The 16,330-nt window shown below is 41.4% G+C and overlaps 1 pseudogene; it reads left to right on the top strand.

The window, feature by feature from the left end:
• The first annotated feature begins 6,525 nt into the window (after positions 1 to 6,525).
• LOC141409402 (leucine-rich repeat flightless-interacting protein 2-like) overlaps positions 6,526 to 16,330 on the top strand; it is a 48,803-nt pseudogene continuing 38,998 nt past the window's right edge.

Here is a 16,330-nt window from a genome sequence, read left to right as displayed (position 1 = left end):
TATTTTATTGCAAAGTAACCCAAAGCCAATTAGCCCACTTTGTGATCAGCCCATCCTCCCATGGAAGTCCTCTCTCAACAGACAGTGGGGACATTTCCATATTTTCTAGGTGGCAAAGTGCATGCTTCTCTAATCCAAATGTGCAAAGAGTTGAGTATTCCCCCATAATTGCCATTTGCTATCCTTAAAAGTATATTTAGCCCTAGAATTTGAGAGAAATGTATCTGCTTTTAATTCCTGGAGTTTCATGAGGAAAACAGTTTTTCCTAAAATGGGATCTGTGACACCTCTTTTATTTTTCCCAATGAGTCTCAGGCTGTTAGAAGTTATCTTAGGTCCTCTCATGTATGCATCAAGAGTGACAAGAATACAAAATGGAGAAAAACAATTCAGTTGACTGAAAAGAAAAAAAAAAACAAAACTGTTTTTGTCCCAGAAAAACAAGACCCAAGAAGAGAAAAAAGAACATAGAATGTCTTTTAACTATACCTATAGCTTGAATATCTACTTTTAATTAAGTTGAGTTTTAACCAGTGCTCTTAAAAATCATTTTAAATGTCTTATTACCTTACTTTAGCCAGGCCAAATAGCCAATATTTCTGGCTTTTGAACTTTATCAAAAGCAATCTTCCAGGTGAAACCAATAAGTCTAAACTAAGATTACAACTTAACCACGAGTGTATGATGTATTTTCAAACAGGTAGTCAGCAGTTTTTACAAAATCTAGAATCTCTAAAGGTGGCTCAGAGAAAGGAAAATTCAAGATGAGAAGTCAGAAGTTGTTTATGGAAGGAAAGAGAATCAACTAATGGCAAAAGTCATACAGATATTAAACCAGAAAGGACTCATTACCTGAGCCAGAAATTGAACCCAAGACACAATTGTAAAATGGCAAAGCCTTAGCCTTTAAGCTACAGCATTGGGCAGTTGCCATTGCTCTTCCCAAAAGAAGCCTACAGCAGCCAATTTTGAGCTTGCAAAGGCTTTTAACTGCTCAAGATAACTTTTAGAGCTATGACATGAACTCTAAAATTCCTGTGGAGACCAAGAGAATTTATCACCATGTGTTACAAGGTCAAACTTCCAAGGACATAAAACAAGACAATAGGGAAACCTCCTCTAGTTTTCTGTTTGTTTCAGGGAACTGCAGCAAAGATTGTAACTGACCAGTTTGCTGAACTGGCTTGAACAGTAAGTTTATTGGGGTCCTAGGCCTGCATTCTATCCTATGGTACCACTTTTTATGACAGATCCATGCAGAAAAACCAATTCATAGCACAAAGTACACCAGATTTGCTACAGTTTAAGACTAGCCTCACAAATACTTGTTCTCATTAATTAAAACTTGGCAGAGGAGACAGTGATTTTTACCATTCCTACAACCAGTTTGCACAGAGAGAGAGAGAGGCCAGAAATCTGAAAGGGAACCCAGCAGCCTGGCACACTGACAAAAAGATGCATGAAATAACCAAATTAACATTTTCCCCTTCTGGCCAGAGAAAAATATGTGTGATAAAACATAGACATTAGTCATTCCACTTAGCACCCAATATCAAACTGGCAAGGCTCAAACTTGCCCCAAGTTGGGTCCTGTCATCTTTGATCCATTCAAAGTGGGGTGGAATGATCTTCCCACCAGGAGTTTCAACATGGGGTCTTTGATGGGGGCAAGATGTGAGAGTGGACAGTTGCCCTGAGTAAAAGAAAAGATAGAAATAGGAAAGGAGAGAAAGAGAGAAAGAAAAGCATTGCCTGTGGCATGGTAGGGGAGGCAAAGCACTCAGGGAGGCCAGAGGAAGACCCACCCATTGCAGTGACACTGCACTAAAAGTTCAGGTGACTGTGGGCCATAAAGAGATATTTTCCAGCAGTCCCATCAACTGACAAGTATCCTTATTTCAGGAGAAAAAAGTTTCCCATGTCTTATGATCCAGTACATGCCTAATCCTGTCACGCACAGCCATCAGCCAAGAATTTTGAAATCTTTTTCAAAGCTTCTGCATATCAACAGGCATCCCTAGATGAAACTAATTTTGGAGCTCTCATTTTCAAATGCACTTCAGTGCAGTGCTGTTCATTTAGAATGTTTCACTGTAAGTTATCTTTAGTAAGATTTTGCCATTTTTGTAAGACTTTGTTGCTTCCTGGACCTAATATTTATGCATGTATAAGCCAGAAGCAACTCATTTCTTCAGAAATTGGGATCACATTTTTACCTCAAATATTGGCTTTGCTTTCAGTTTTCCTTGATCAACTTAGCCAATGATTTTTTTCCCTACCTAAGTGCACAAGAAAAATGAAACAAGGGGGTAGAACATACAAATCCCTGCAAACTTCCAAAAGCCAAATTTTACCCCACTCTGCAATATTGCCATTTACTACTGGTTTCTTTTTGACCCAGTCAGATGTAAGATGCCTCTTACTGGATCCAAGCCAGTTAATTACTGGATCCAATTTGATCCTGGACTCAGTTCAGTTTGTCATGACTTCCAAACCCAGTTTGGATCAGAAATTTGCTCAGAGAAATTCAGAGTGCTCAAAATACAAATCCGTGGAGCTTCGAAACCCAAAAGAGAACTTACCACCATCTCCAGTTGCTTTGAGAGGGCAATGGGCACGGTGGATCTCTAGCAGTTACCTCGCTTGATCACTCAGTGCTCCTGGAAGTCATTAGGTCTACTTCAAATCCCATTTCTGATGCCATCTGTTAAAAGAAAAACTTCAGCTGAATTACATTTAAAAGAGTTTAATTGAGAAATGAGCAACTCATGAATTGGGCAGCCTCCTGAGCAAAAATAGACTCAGAGACTTCAGTTCAGCCACCTGGTGGAAGAAGATTTATGGACAGAAAAAGGAAAGTGACATATGGAAGAAAAGGAGTGAGGTACAGAAACAGCTGGATTGGTTGTGAGACAGCCAGGTGGGAGAGGGTCCCTGGAAAGACTCCAACCAGCGTGTGCAGTTGGGTGAAGCAGGAAGTTTGCACCATTTGCAGTGGGGAGGAGCCTGGTCCCTCTTCTTCCTGTGTGATTCAAACAGCTGGGATTCAAACAGCTGAGCGGGAAACTGTGGGCAGGATTCTGGCCTAGCGAGAGTCCCTGTTTCCCCCTTTTCTTCCTTTTCACCAAATAAAACCCTGCTTTAGTCAACCTTCAAACCATCTGCGAGATGAAATTTTTGTGGCTGTGGGACAGAAAAGGACCCTAACTTTAGTTGAACTACAGAAAAGTCTGGCAACATTTTTGCCACCCAACTCAGGGCTCGAGAAGTGGTGAGTGAAATGGGGTCTCAAAACCTCTCACTGTTGCTCTTAAGTTTTTTATGCCCTCAGACTTCTGAGGGTGGTGGAAAGCATGTCATAACCTCCTGTCACTCCTGGGCCCTTTCATGGCCTTTTCCTTTCTTTTTCAGGATGGACCAGCATGAGCAGCAGCTCCCTGCTGCTCCCTCCTCCCTGCCAGAGCTGGGACACATGGCCCAAGGCACTGAGGGTGGCTGGCTGGCCTTTTCTGCCACCAGCCCATAGAGTCTTTGCCTCTCATGCCAGGGAGGCCAGCTCTGACCCACAGCAATTAAACTTGTCTCCCTGGTGGAGGAACAACTTGCATGACAATAAGAGGTTCTTCTGCAGGCATTTTTAAACCTTTATTCCTTCCCCTTCTGTACCCCATCAACCAGTTAAACTTTAAAGGTTTTTTTTCTTTCTAGAAAATGTTATACTAGGCCAGACCCCCAAACTATCACTGTGTGTATTCTCTGTAAAAGTTTAATTGTGAAAAAGGATTTGTGGGGCTAGTCTTGGGCTATGGTCAATCTGGTGTGCTTCCCATGTCTGTATGGTTCTTGCTGCAAGTCTCCATCTTCTTTTACATCCTGGAGGCATGGCCAGTAATTACTTGGCAAGGCTTTGTTTAGCAATCATGCCTTAGTGGATGAGTCCTCTCTGGTTCAATATCTGCATGTTTTCCTAGCCCTGTCTCTTAAAGGGCCCCAATCAACCGCTGGGTTTTATTCTACCTGTCAGTGTGTTACCGTGTGTAATGTCTGTAAAAAGAGCTCTAATTAATTTGACCTAACTAAAGACAAGCACTTGGGGCTAATATTTTTTAAAGAGAAGATAAAATTTGAGGTACCTTTCAGTTCATATGACTTTAATCTTTAAAATATAAACAGCCCTAAACACTATTGGTCAAATGCTGGTGTCTTTGAAATGCAAACAGGTGAACTAAACTATGTAGGTCAGATGCAAGACTTGCTAAGTGTTTTGAGGTTACAAACTGCTTTTTGGATTTTGAGAACTATTTGACTTGCTGGCTTCACAACTGGTAAGGCCTGGGGACATATGGAACTAACCAAACCCTTAATTAAGAAGGCAAACCTTGACTGCACTTAGCACACAATTAAAACTACTTACCAGGTTTTACCTTAATGGGGAACATTTCTGGGAGTTACCGTTATAAATTGTAATTGAGACTACTGAAAAGAGATTTACATGCAAGATGTGTAAAAGCAGTAAAATATGATTTTATAGTAAAAGGTTGTAAGAAGGTATGGAAATGTAAACTTTGACCTAGGGTTAAAGGACTGTTTTAAATTAGATAGGAAAAAACTGAGGATTCAAAGAAGCAGTGGAAGAATTGTGGAAATTAATCTTGCAGGAAAAGTTCTCTGTGTGAACATATTAACTAAATTCAAAAAGATATTATATGTTTTCTTCTGTAAATTAAGCATTTAAATGAAAACACAACGTGTTCTTAAAATACTAATATGCTCTTTGGCAAAATTTGTAAAAGGTTATAAAAGGTTTTTGCTTCTTTAAAATTTCTGAGTCATCATTTTGGCAAAATAAATAACTTATGGTGATATGAAATTCTATTTCATAATATCAACTGTTTTAAACATAATATATTTAACAACTTTCCCAAAATCAAACTTAAGTTTCAAAATTGTCTTTGCTGACACCTGGCTTTTCCAATACTTCAGAGAACCCAGGAAGTGTCCAGAAAAGAGAGGTAAACAGGATTATTTGACATGTTTAGGTACAGGGGACTGCCAAAATAATATTCAATTTTCTTTAGCTTATATTTTGGTAAATAATGCTAATGTATGTTCCCAAATTGTATGGGATTTCTAAAAGTCTAATGTCTAATGTGGGATATGATGAGGTTTCTCTTCAAATAATCTGATCGATCTTTTATTCTTTAATTCATAGTAACCCCCATCCCTTTTCTTCCTTCTTCTCCTTTTTCCTTTTTGCCTTTGTTAGATGCCCAGGCACACCTCAGGACCAAGCTTGTCAGTACCAGCTCACATTCCTCTCCTTATTTGGAAAGAGGACTAACTTTCCAGCTCATTACAGACACCCCTTCCCCTTCCTCACCACTTTCTTTTATGTGCCCACCCTATCTAAAAAAAAAAAAAAATCAAATGTTTAGTCAACTGGGATTAGTTTAGATTGTACAGCCAGACCCTGGCCAAGGGGGAAAGGGTACAGGGGCAGGACTTGCATCAGGAATAAAGGCTCTTGTGCCCCTTTGTTCAGGTGCGCTCTCAAGCAACTGGCCAAGGAGGCACCCCTCTGCCCAGAAGTAAAATTGCTTTGCTAAGAATCCTTTGTTCCAGTGTTCAATTTCCTTAGGATTTTGAGCCTTATTCCTAACAATTCTGATGCCCAACGTGGGGCTCGAATATTCTCCTTCGGGAAGGGTCCTTGGATCACCCCACCCAGGGGGGACATGTCCTGCTGTCTAGTTACGGTGGTCCTAGGGTGAGGGAGATCCGGGCCCACCCATTGTGACGAATAAATCTGGATTCTCAGCAAAACGGGCAGGAGAGGCTTGCAAGACCGCAGCAATAAGAGGACTAGGTAATTCTTGTGCATGGAATAAGGTAGGAGGCTTTGTGAAGGCAACAAAGTATTTCCTGGGTGGTCAGAATAAGTTGGAGGCTGAGAGTGTGTGAATGGGACTCAGTATTGTGGTTGTGGAATGAGTGTCTTCTCTGCAGTCTCATGCTGCCATTTATTGACTAGAGGCAGGAGCAAACAGAGTAGACAAAGAGGAAGGAGGAGGGTAGAAATCCCAGAAAAGGTGGGGTTAGGGCCCTTTTCCAAAGCCTCAGTAAGCCTCCAGGAAGAGGGAGGGTAGAAATCCCAGAAAAGGTAGGATTGGGGCCCTTTTCCCCAAAGCCTCAGTAAGCCTCAGGAAGGGGTAGGGTAGAAATCTCTAAAAGGAGAGGTTGCCCGCCCCGCCCCCCCCCCCCCCGGCTTAATGATCCCTAAGATGGGGAACGTTTCAAGTAAGATAGGAAAATTAAAGAGTCTAGAGAGTGATGAAATTCTTTCTGATAGCCCCTTGGGGCTTATGCTAACGTATTGAAAAGATGAGAGAACCAAGTGTAAACAAAAACAGCAGATGATAAAATATTGTTGTTTTACATGGGTTTGAGAACCCATCCTTAAACCCTCACTTTTCTGGCCAAAATTTGGATCTACTGAGGAGCGGATTTGTCAGCTCTTAATCGAACATGTTAACGGTAAGAGCCCTGTCTCCCAGGAAGAGATCGATTATGCCCTCTGCTGGTGTGAGAAACCAGTTCTCCTTTACCCTTTAGACTCCGGAGGGAGAAACTCAGAAGCCAACCCTTCTAAGAGGGAAGAAGTTCCCATTCCTAAACAGCCCACACTGCTAACACATGGGATCCTCTAAATCATCTTCCTTCGTTCAGCGCCCGGATTCCCGCCCCTCCGGCTCCCGTCTCAGGTCCCTCCCCTGTTTGCATCACTCTTGGACTGCCCCTAATCCCGCCCCTCCATCCCCGTCTCATGTCACGCCCCAGCCTGTGCTGTCCCTCTGGCTGCCGTTTCAGGTTACTCCCCAGCTGCTTCAGGTCAGGCACCAGCCTGTCTCATCCCCCTGGCTCCCGTTGCGGGTAACTTCCCAGCTGTTTCAAGCAGCGCTTCAGCCTGTTCTATTCTCCCAGCTGCTGCTGTGGATCCCTCTTTTGCTTGTGATACTTCTGCTCATATTTCACCCCCTCCCCTTATAATCCTGACTCTGCAGAATTACCGTCTTGTAAGCCTGCCTCATTCCAATCTATTAAATATCCCTCTTTAAAGAGGCTTCAATGTGAAATAGAGCAATGTAAAAAAGATATTCAAAACTTTACATTTCCCTCTACACCCAAAGAGCCAGATCCAACTTTCTTTTCTGTAAGAGAGGTACCACACGGTGGAGGGGCTATTGGCTTTTTAAACGCTCCCTTGACTAGTTCAGAGGTTCGGAATTTAAAAAAGGAACTTAAGCCATTACTGGATGACCCTTATGGAGTAGCAGATCCAATTGATCAATTTTTAGGGCCTCAAATATGCACTTGGGCCGAGTTGATGTCCATCATGGGCATCCTCTTTTCAAGGGAAGAAGGAAGTATGATTCGGAGGGCTGCTGTGGCGGTTTGGGAACGTGAGCACCCTCCAGGTCAAAATGTTCCTCCTGTGGACCATAAATTTCCCGCCCACTACCCTCAGTGGGACAATAACAATGTAAATCACCGGTAAAACATGCAGGATCTGAGGGAGATAATAACAAAAGGAATTCGAGTATCAGTACTCTGAACTCGAAATCTTTCTAAAACATTTGATATTCAACAGGAAAAAGATAAGGGACACGCTAGATTCTTAGATAGATTGAGGGAGCAAATGAGACAATATGCAGGCCTTGATCTGGAAAATCCCCTTGGACAGGGAATGTTAAAACTTCACTTTGTTACTAAAAGTTGGCCAGACATTTTGAGAAAATTTTAAAAATAGAAAATTGGGAGGACCGTCCCCTGAATGAACTGCTTAGGGAGGCTCTACCAGTATATGTCAGAAGAGATGAGGAAAAACAATATATATATTCATCCTGATGTCTGGTCAAAGGAAGGAAATAGAGGGAAGCTCCAAATCCCTCCAATACATATCAAACTAAAAATCCCTGGGGAAATAGTAAGGAGAAAGCAATACCCCATTCTTTTAGCTGGTAGAGTAGGGCTAAAGACTGTAATTGAGGGTCTCATTAAAGATGAGCTTCTTGAACACTGTATGTCTCCTTACAATACCCCAATCATGCCTGTCAAAAAATCAGATGAGTCATATCAATTGGTGCAAGACCTTAGAGCTATTAATCAAATAGTCCAGACCACTCACCCCATTGTTCCTAACTCTTACACCATTCTTAGCAAAGTTCCATACGATCATCAATAGTTTACAGTGATAGATTTGAAGGATACCTTCTACTCATGCCCCTTGGCTGAGGATAGCCGAGATATCTTTGCTTTTGAGTGAGAAGACTTATATTCGGGGCGGAGACAACAATATCGATGGACAGTCTTGCCCCAGGGGTTCGCAGACTCCCCCAACCTCTTTGGTCAGATCCTAGAACAAGTACTAGAGAAAATTACAGTCCCTAAATATGTCTCCTTCAGTGCGTGGATGATCTTCTTATATCTGGTAAAGACATAAAAGAAGTAGGTGACTTCTCTACACACATTCTCAGTCACTTGCAATGTGAGGGTTTGCGGGTCTCAAAGGGAAACTTCAGCATGTAGAACCTGAAGTTAAATACTTAGGTCACCTAATCAGTGCAGGTAAATGAAAATTAAAACCTGAAAGAGTGGAGGGAATTGTTTCCCTACCCTTGCCCCAAACTAAACAAGAACTCGGGAAATTTTTAGGACTAATTGGATATTGTTGTTTATGGATTGACTCATATGCATTAAAAAGTAAACTTGAGAAAAAGTATATGAGAAACTTGCCCAGTGGAAGTCTGATAATCTCTTGTGGACTTCCCAGGAAATCCAGCAGATTGAGGAATCAAAAGAGATGCTCATAACCACTCCTGTTCTAGCTCTACCTTCCCTAGAAAAGCCATTTCACCTTTTCATTAATGTAAATAACAGGGTAGCCCTAGGAGTGCTCACCCAAGAACATGGAGGCCAGCAACAGCCCATGGCCTTCTTGTCAAAGGTCTTAGACCCAGTCACTCGTGGGTGGCCCCAGTGTATCCAATCCATCGCAACTACAGCACTATTAGTTGAAGAAAATAGAAAGTTTACCTTGGAGGAAAGTTAACAGTAAGCACTCCCCACCAAGTTAGAACTATATTAAATCAGAAAGCAGCGAGGTGGATCGCTGACTCAAGAATTTTAAAATATGAGGCCATCTTACTGGAAAAAGGTGATTTAATATTAACTACTGATAATCCACTTAATCCAGCAGGCTTTTTAACAGGGGATCCAAACCTAAAACGGGAGCATGTATGTTTAGAATTGATTCACTACCATACAAAAGTTGGACCAGACTTAGGAGAAACTCCCTTCGAGACAGGGTGGCACTTGCTCATAGATGGGTCCTCTCGGGTGATTGAAAGAAAAAGACATAATGGATATTCAGTGATTGATGGAGAGATGCTTGAAGAAGTAGAATCAGGAAGGCTGCCTAGTGATTGGTCTGCCCAAACGTGTGAACTGTTTACACTCAGCCAAGCTGCCAAGCTTTAAGACATTTACAAAACCAAAAAAGAACTATATATACTGACTCTAAGTATGCTTTTGGGGTGGCACACGTATTTAGGAGAATTTGTATGGAGAGGGGTCTTATCAAAAGTAGAGGCCAAGATTTAGTTAATAGAGAGCTAATTGCTAGTGTCCTCAACAATTTCCAATTGCCAGAAGAGATAGCTGTTGTGCATGTCCCAGTACACCAAAGGGACTTGTGTTTCACAAGTCAGGGAAATAATCTTGCAGATCAGACAGCAAAACAAGTTGCCATTTCTTCCAAAATGCCTGTTTTTCATTTAACTTCATGCCTTCCTTCTCCTACTGCATCCCTCATTTTCTCTTCCATTGAAAAAGAGAGGTTAATAAAAATAGGAGCTAAAGAAAATATGGAATGGAAATGAATATTGTCGGATTAAGGGGAAATGTTGTCCAAACCTCTCAAAGGGAGATCTTGTCTCAACTACATCAGGGAACCCACTGGGGACCCCAAGCAATGTGCAATGCAATTCTCCAGGTTTATGGTTGTATAGGAATTTGCACCCTGGCCAAACAAGTTATAGATAGTTGCTTAACATGTTAAAAAAAAAAAAAACCTATACTACATGGCTACAGTAACCAAAACAGCATGGTACTGGTACCAAAACAGAGATATAGACCAATGGAACAGAACAGAGTCCTCAGAAATAATACCACACATCTACAGCCATCTGATCTTTGACAAACCTCAGAAAAACAAGAAATGGGGAAAGGATTCCCTATTTAATAAATGGTGCTGGGAAAATTGGCTAGCCATAAGTAGAAAGCTGAAACTGGATCCTTTCCTTACTCCTTATACGAAAATTAATTCAAGATGGATTAGAGACTTAAATGTTAGACCTAACACCATAAAAACCCTAGAAGAAAACCTAGGTCATACCATTCAGGACATGGGCATGGGCAAGGACTTCATGTCTAACACTCCAAAAGCAACGACAACAAAAGCCAAAATTGACAAATGGGATTTAATTAAACTAAAGAGCTTCTGCACAGCAAAAGAAACTACCATCAGAGTGAACAGGCAACCTACAGAATGGGAGAAATTTTTTTGCAATCTACTCATCTGACAAAGGGCTAATATCCAGAACCTACAAAGAACTCAAACAAATTTACAAGATAAAAACAAACAACCCCATCGAAAAGTGGGCAAAGGATATGAACAGACATTTCTCAAAAGAAGACATTCATACAGCCAACAGACACATGAAAAAATGCTCATCATCACTGGCCATCAGAGAAATGCAAATCAAAACCACAATGAGATACCATCTCACACCAGTTAGAATGGCGATCATTAAAAAGTCAGGAAACAACAGGTGCTGGAGAGGATGTGGAGAAATAGGAACACTTTTACACTGTTGGTGGGATTGTAAACTAGTTCAACCATTATGGAAAATAGTATGGCGATTCCTCAAGGATCTAGAACTAGAAGTATCATATGACCCAGCCATCCTATTACTGGGTATATACCCAAAGGATTATAAATCATGCTGCTATAAAGACACATGCACACTTATGTTTATTGTGGCACTATTCACAATAGCAAAGACTTGGAATCAACCCAAATGTCCATCAGTGACAGACTGGATTAAGAAAATGTGGCACATATACACCATGGAATACTATGCAGCCATAAAAAAAGGATGAGTTTGTGTCCTTTGTAGGGACATGGAGGCAGCTGGAAACTATCATTCTCAGCAAACTATCACAAGAACAGAAAACCAAACACCATATGTTCTCACTCATAGGTGGGAACTGAACAATGAGATCACTTGGACTCGGGAAGGGGAACATCACACACCGGGGCCTATCACGGGGAGGGGGGAAGGGGGGAGGGATTGCATTGGGAGTTATGCCTGATGTAAATGACGAGTTGATGGGTGCTGACGAGTTGATGGGTGCAGCACGCCAACATGGCACAAGTATACATATGTAACAGACCTGCACGTTATCCACATGTACCCTAGAACTAAACTATAATAATAATAAAAAAAAAGAATCTGGACTGCTCCTCAGAGATATATTTGTCCCTCTCCTTACGAAATGCTCTATGGATTGCCCTACTTATACTCCACTGCTGACATCCCTTCGTTTGAAACAAAAGATCAGTTTTTCAAAAATTATATACTTTGTCTATCCCCTACCTTCTCTTCCCTTAAGACTAAAGGCCTCCTAGCACAGGCACCACCCCTGGAATTTCCAGCACATCAGCATCAGCCCGGAAACCACGTTCTCATCAAAGGGTGGAAGGAAGGGAAGCTCAAACCAGCCTGGGAAGGACCCTACCTAGTGCTCCTAACTGCTGAGACTGCAGTCCAGACAGCAGAAAGAGGATGGACTCATCACACTCAAGTCAAGAAGGTGCCGCCACCTCCAGAATCATGGACTGTCACTCTAGGGCCCACTCCCACCAAAGTAACAATAAAAGGAGACTATAGTCACTTGTTTGTTATCTTTTTTCTTTTCAACAGAAGGTCATCTTGCCATCAATGTAACTCAGGCTAGTCATCCTTTAACCCTTCAGTTTGATGCCTGTTCAGCCATCCTGTGTGGAGATGAGCAAGCTTAAAGGAAGCTATCCCATGTTGATAAGTATCTATGTCCATACGGCAAAGAATCAAGCAAGTATAAGTATGGAGCCTTAAAAAGTCCCTGTGGTGACTGGGCAGATGTTTGGTAGACTACTAAGTACAAAGGGTGGACAGCCAATTCCTCAGCTTCAAATAGGTTATAGGGACTAAAACAAAAACTCCTATTAGTCCATGGTCCCACCCCACCAAATTGTAAGCCATTACACTGTAACCCCTTGTTGCTGATTATAAATAATCCCCAGACAATGGCCCAAGAGCCCTTTGTATTCGAACGGTATGGGTTAGGACCAGATGTTGAAGGACAGGACCCTATAGGAATCTTCTCCCTGAGGTTAGTTAAAACACTGGTTAACAATAATAAATGAGTTCAGACCCAAAGTCTGCAAGACACGTGGAACCCAACGCTCTCCCCAAGTATAGCAAGTCCAATATCCTCCTCCCATCTCCAAAATGACCCAATCAAGGTAACAGTTATGGAGGTAGAAAACTTAAGGCAAACTACAGCTCTAACAGGATATCAAGATGAAAATACCTTGTTGGAATGGATTAAATATTCCATCTGCACTTTAAACAAAAGTAATGTTATGCTTGTGTGCACAGTAGACCAGAGGCCCAGATTGTCCCCTTTCCACTTGGATGGTCTTCCAGCCAACCAGGCATGAGCTGCATGGTCTCTCTCTTCCAGACTGGGGTAACAAATAATGCCAAGATCTTTTTCTGCTGTTTCCTGAAGTTAAACACCCTGTGGGTCAGCCCCCGAGGGCCCTTCAGTGTCCATCTCCCAATGCCAATTTTACTTCGTGTCTCTCATGACAGGGAGAGAACTTCGCATTCCTGGGAGCCTTAAAGGGATGCAGTGAGCTTAAGCCCTTCCAAGAGCTTACCCTTCAGTCTGCCCTTAGCCATCCTTGAGCAGATGTGTGGTGGTGTTGTAGTGGACCGATACTGGACACTCTGCCAAGTAACTGGAGTGGAATTTGTGCTCTAATTCAATTGGCCATCCCTTTCACCCTGGCATTTCATCAACCAGAAAGGGTAGGAACCAAACATCATCAAACAAGAGAGGTTCCCCATGGGTCCTTCAATTCTCGTGTTTATATAGATGCCATTGGGGTCCCAAGAGGAGTGCCAAATGAATTTAAGGCCCGAAACCAAGTAGTTGCCAGATTTGAATCTACGTTCTTCTGTTGGTTAACTGTAAATGAAAATGTGGATTGGATAAATTACATTTATTACAATCAGCAACAATTTATTAATTATACTAGAGATGCTATTAAAGGAATAGCTGAACAATTAGGACCCGCCAGTCAAATGGCCTGGGAAAATAGGACAGCATTAGACATGATACTAGCAAAAGAAGGTGGAGTTTGTGTCATTATCAGCACCCAATGCTGTACTTATATCTCTAATAACACTGCTCCCGGGCGGACCATAACTAAAGCATTACAAGTTCTTACTGTTTTATCAAATGAACTAGCCAAAAATTCTGGACTAAAAGATCCCTTCACAAATTTAATGGGAAATTGGTTTGGTAGATGGAAGGGACTTATGTCCTCAATCCTCATCTCTCTAGCCATTGGATTAGGGTTGCTTATTCTCATAGGATGCTGCGTCATACCCTGTGCCCAAGGATTAATACAAAGACTTATTGAAACAGCTCTCACTAAAACCTCTTACGATCCTCCTCCCTCTAATTCAAATAGGCTTTTCCTTCTAGAAGACCACGTAGAACAACGGAGCCAAATTATGCTGGAAAGATTTGAAAAGAAAGAGTTATAACAAAAGGGAAAGTGGAAAGTTGTGGGTTATGAAGAGGTTTCTCTTCAAATAATCTGACCGATCTTTTATTCTTTCATTCATAGTAACCTCCACCCCTTTTTCTCTATTTTCCTTTTTGCCTTTGTTAGATGCCCAGGCATGCATGCCTCAGGGCCAAGCGTTATCAGTACCAGCTCACATTCCTTTCCTTATTTGGAAAGAGGACTAACTCTCTAGCTCATTACAGGCATCCCTTCCCCTTCCTCATCACTTTCTTTTACGTGCCCACCCTATCTAAAAAAAATAAAATAAAATAAAATAAATCAAATGTTTAGCCAACCGGGATTAGTTTAGATTGTACGACCCGACTCCGGCCAAGGGGGAAAGGGTACACAGGCAGGACTTGCGTCAGGATTAAAGGCTCTTGTGCCCCTTTGTTCAGGTGTGCTCTCATGGTAACTGGCCAAGGAGGCACCCTCTGCACAGAAGTAAAATTGCTTTGCTAAGAATCCTTTGTTTGAGTGTTCAATTTCCTTAGAATTTTGAGTCTTATTCCTAACATCTAAGTATATGCTACCAATCATAATTAAGGTTGTTATGTTAAGTTATTTGAAACCACGGAGATAACCAAACTTCTTTGTCAATTGTGTTTCTAACGGGACAGTTTACTATTAACAGACAATAGTTGCCTGGTTTTAATCCTTTTCAAAAGATGGTTTATAAGAAGCTATGAGACTCTGACAGGCGCTCTCAAATACAATTTCTGATTGTATTTGAGACAATAAGTCTTCTGATAATTTTGGAGATTGTGATTTTGGAATAAAAGAAAATGTACAGGACTCATGAAGAGCTGAAATGCTCACAAATATCAAGCAAAACAAGAGTTGACTGAAAGGAGTAAACTCAAGAAACTGAAACAAATCTTTTTGACTTTTCCTTGGAATATTGCTAATCTTTGTTTTGTTTTCCAGAGTCAAGGAAACTTATTTTGAAGTATTTATGGCCATAAGGTATACTCCTATGAAGAAAATTTGGAACTTTTTTTTCTCTACCTGTTTTCTGTAAAATTTGGAAACTATTTGTGAGTATTCTTATGGCAATATAATTGTTTGCATCAATGCAATAAGAATTTAACTTTTTATTTTTATTTTTTGCAACATGACACAATGGGAAAAGGTCATTGTTTTACCAAGGCTTTGACTGGAAGGGTGTGCTTCCCTTTAAGGAGTCAATCTCAACTTGCAGCCAATAAAAGCCCAATGGGAGACTGGCCTCATACCCTCATCTACACAGTTCCTGTACAGGGTTTCTAACCTGTGGTCAGTAAATAATTCCACCTTATAGCAGGCTTAGGAGCTCCAAGTTTATCTTGGGACCTTAAGAGGAGAGAATCACCCAACTCACAGGTGTTTGAGGATACAATCCCATGGTTGGGCTCAGATTTAAAAGTTCTTTTCTGAGATTCCTTGTAGAACAGAATTCCATCAAAGCCAATCCAAAAGGCCTATGTAGAAATAATTATTCTTGCTGCACTTTATGCAAATAATCAGGCCTAGTATAAAACTAAAGTCTATTTCACAAACCACTCAGTCCTATGATGATTTGGTTTTTTAACAAAAACGAGGACTGGAGAGAGACAGAAATTATGTTCCAAAACTTATACATTCATCATTAAATTCTAAACTCACTAGTTGTGTTTAAGTTTTCACGTACATTTTAGTCTAACCCTGCTTGCTCCTGTGAACCAACCAGCAATCCCTGGCTGCATCTCAGAAAGAACAAGAGGGATAAGTAACGTAGAAATCTGGATCAATATTCTAGTTCTGAGCAATTATCCTGCAAATTCTGCCAGGTGATGGAATAATTGGGGAATAAATAGGTTGCTGATCACCTAGAGATTCCCTTTTGGGGAAGCCAGACCAAGGGAGCTAACCAAAGCCAAGCACCATGCACACAAATTCTAGCATGCATAACTATAACCACCAGTTAGCTGGGTGTGTCATAAGACCTCCTTTGCTCTCCCTTTTTGGAGGAGGATGCAGTTCCACAGTTGCACCTTAGCATTTGGCTTATAATAAGGAGCTCATTCAACACCTCCCCAACAAAAGATACATTTTTGTCCTAGACTCAATTCCAAGCTTCAGGTCAAAGCTTAGGGAAAGAAAACTGGATCTAAGGGATGCAGAAGCAAATGATAACAGAAGTTAAAAGGCACAGCACAGGTGAGCGTGGCTGATTCCTGCCAATTAAGCCAAGCCCAAGCTTCCTGTTTCATGGATAAAGGCCACATTGATATCTATGGAATAAATGAGGTATAGGGAACTCCAAGGCTACTGACAGCAGGGGAGATCAGGTGTATGTGAGTAAGAGTAGATGATTCCATCCCCCTAGGCCCCCCTGCTTCATGG

This window comes from Macaca fascicularis, chromosome X (genome assembly GCF_037993035.2).
Source record: "Macaca fascicularis isolate 582-1 chromosome X, T2T-MFA8v1.1".
Lineage (NCBI taxonomy): Eukaryota > Metazoa > Chordata > Mammalia > Primates > Cercopithecidae > Macaca > Macaca fascicularis.
This window is presented reverse-complemented; position numbering and strand designations above follow the sequence as displayed.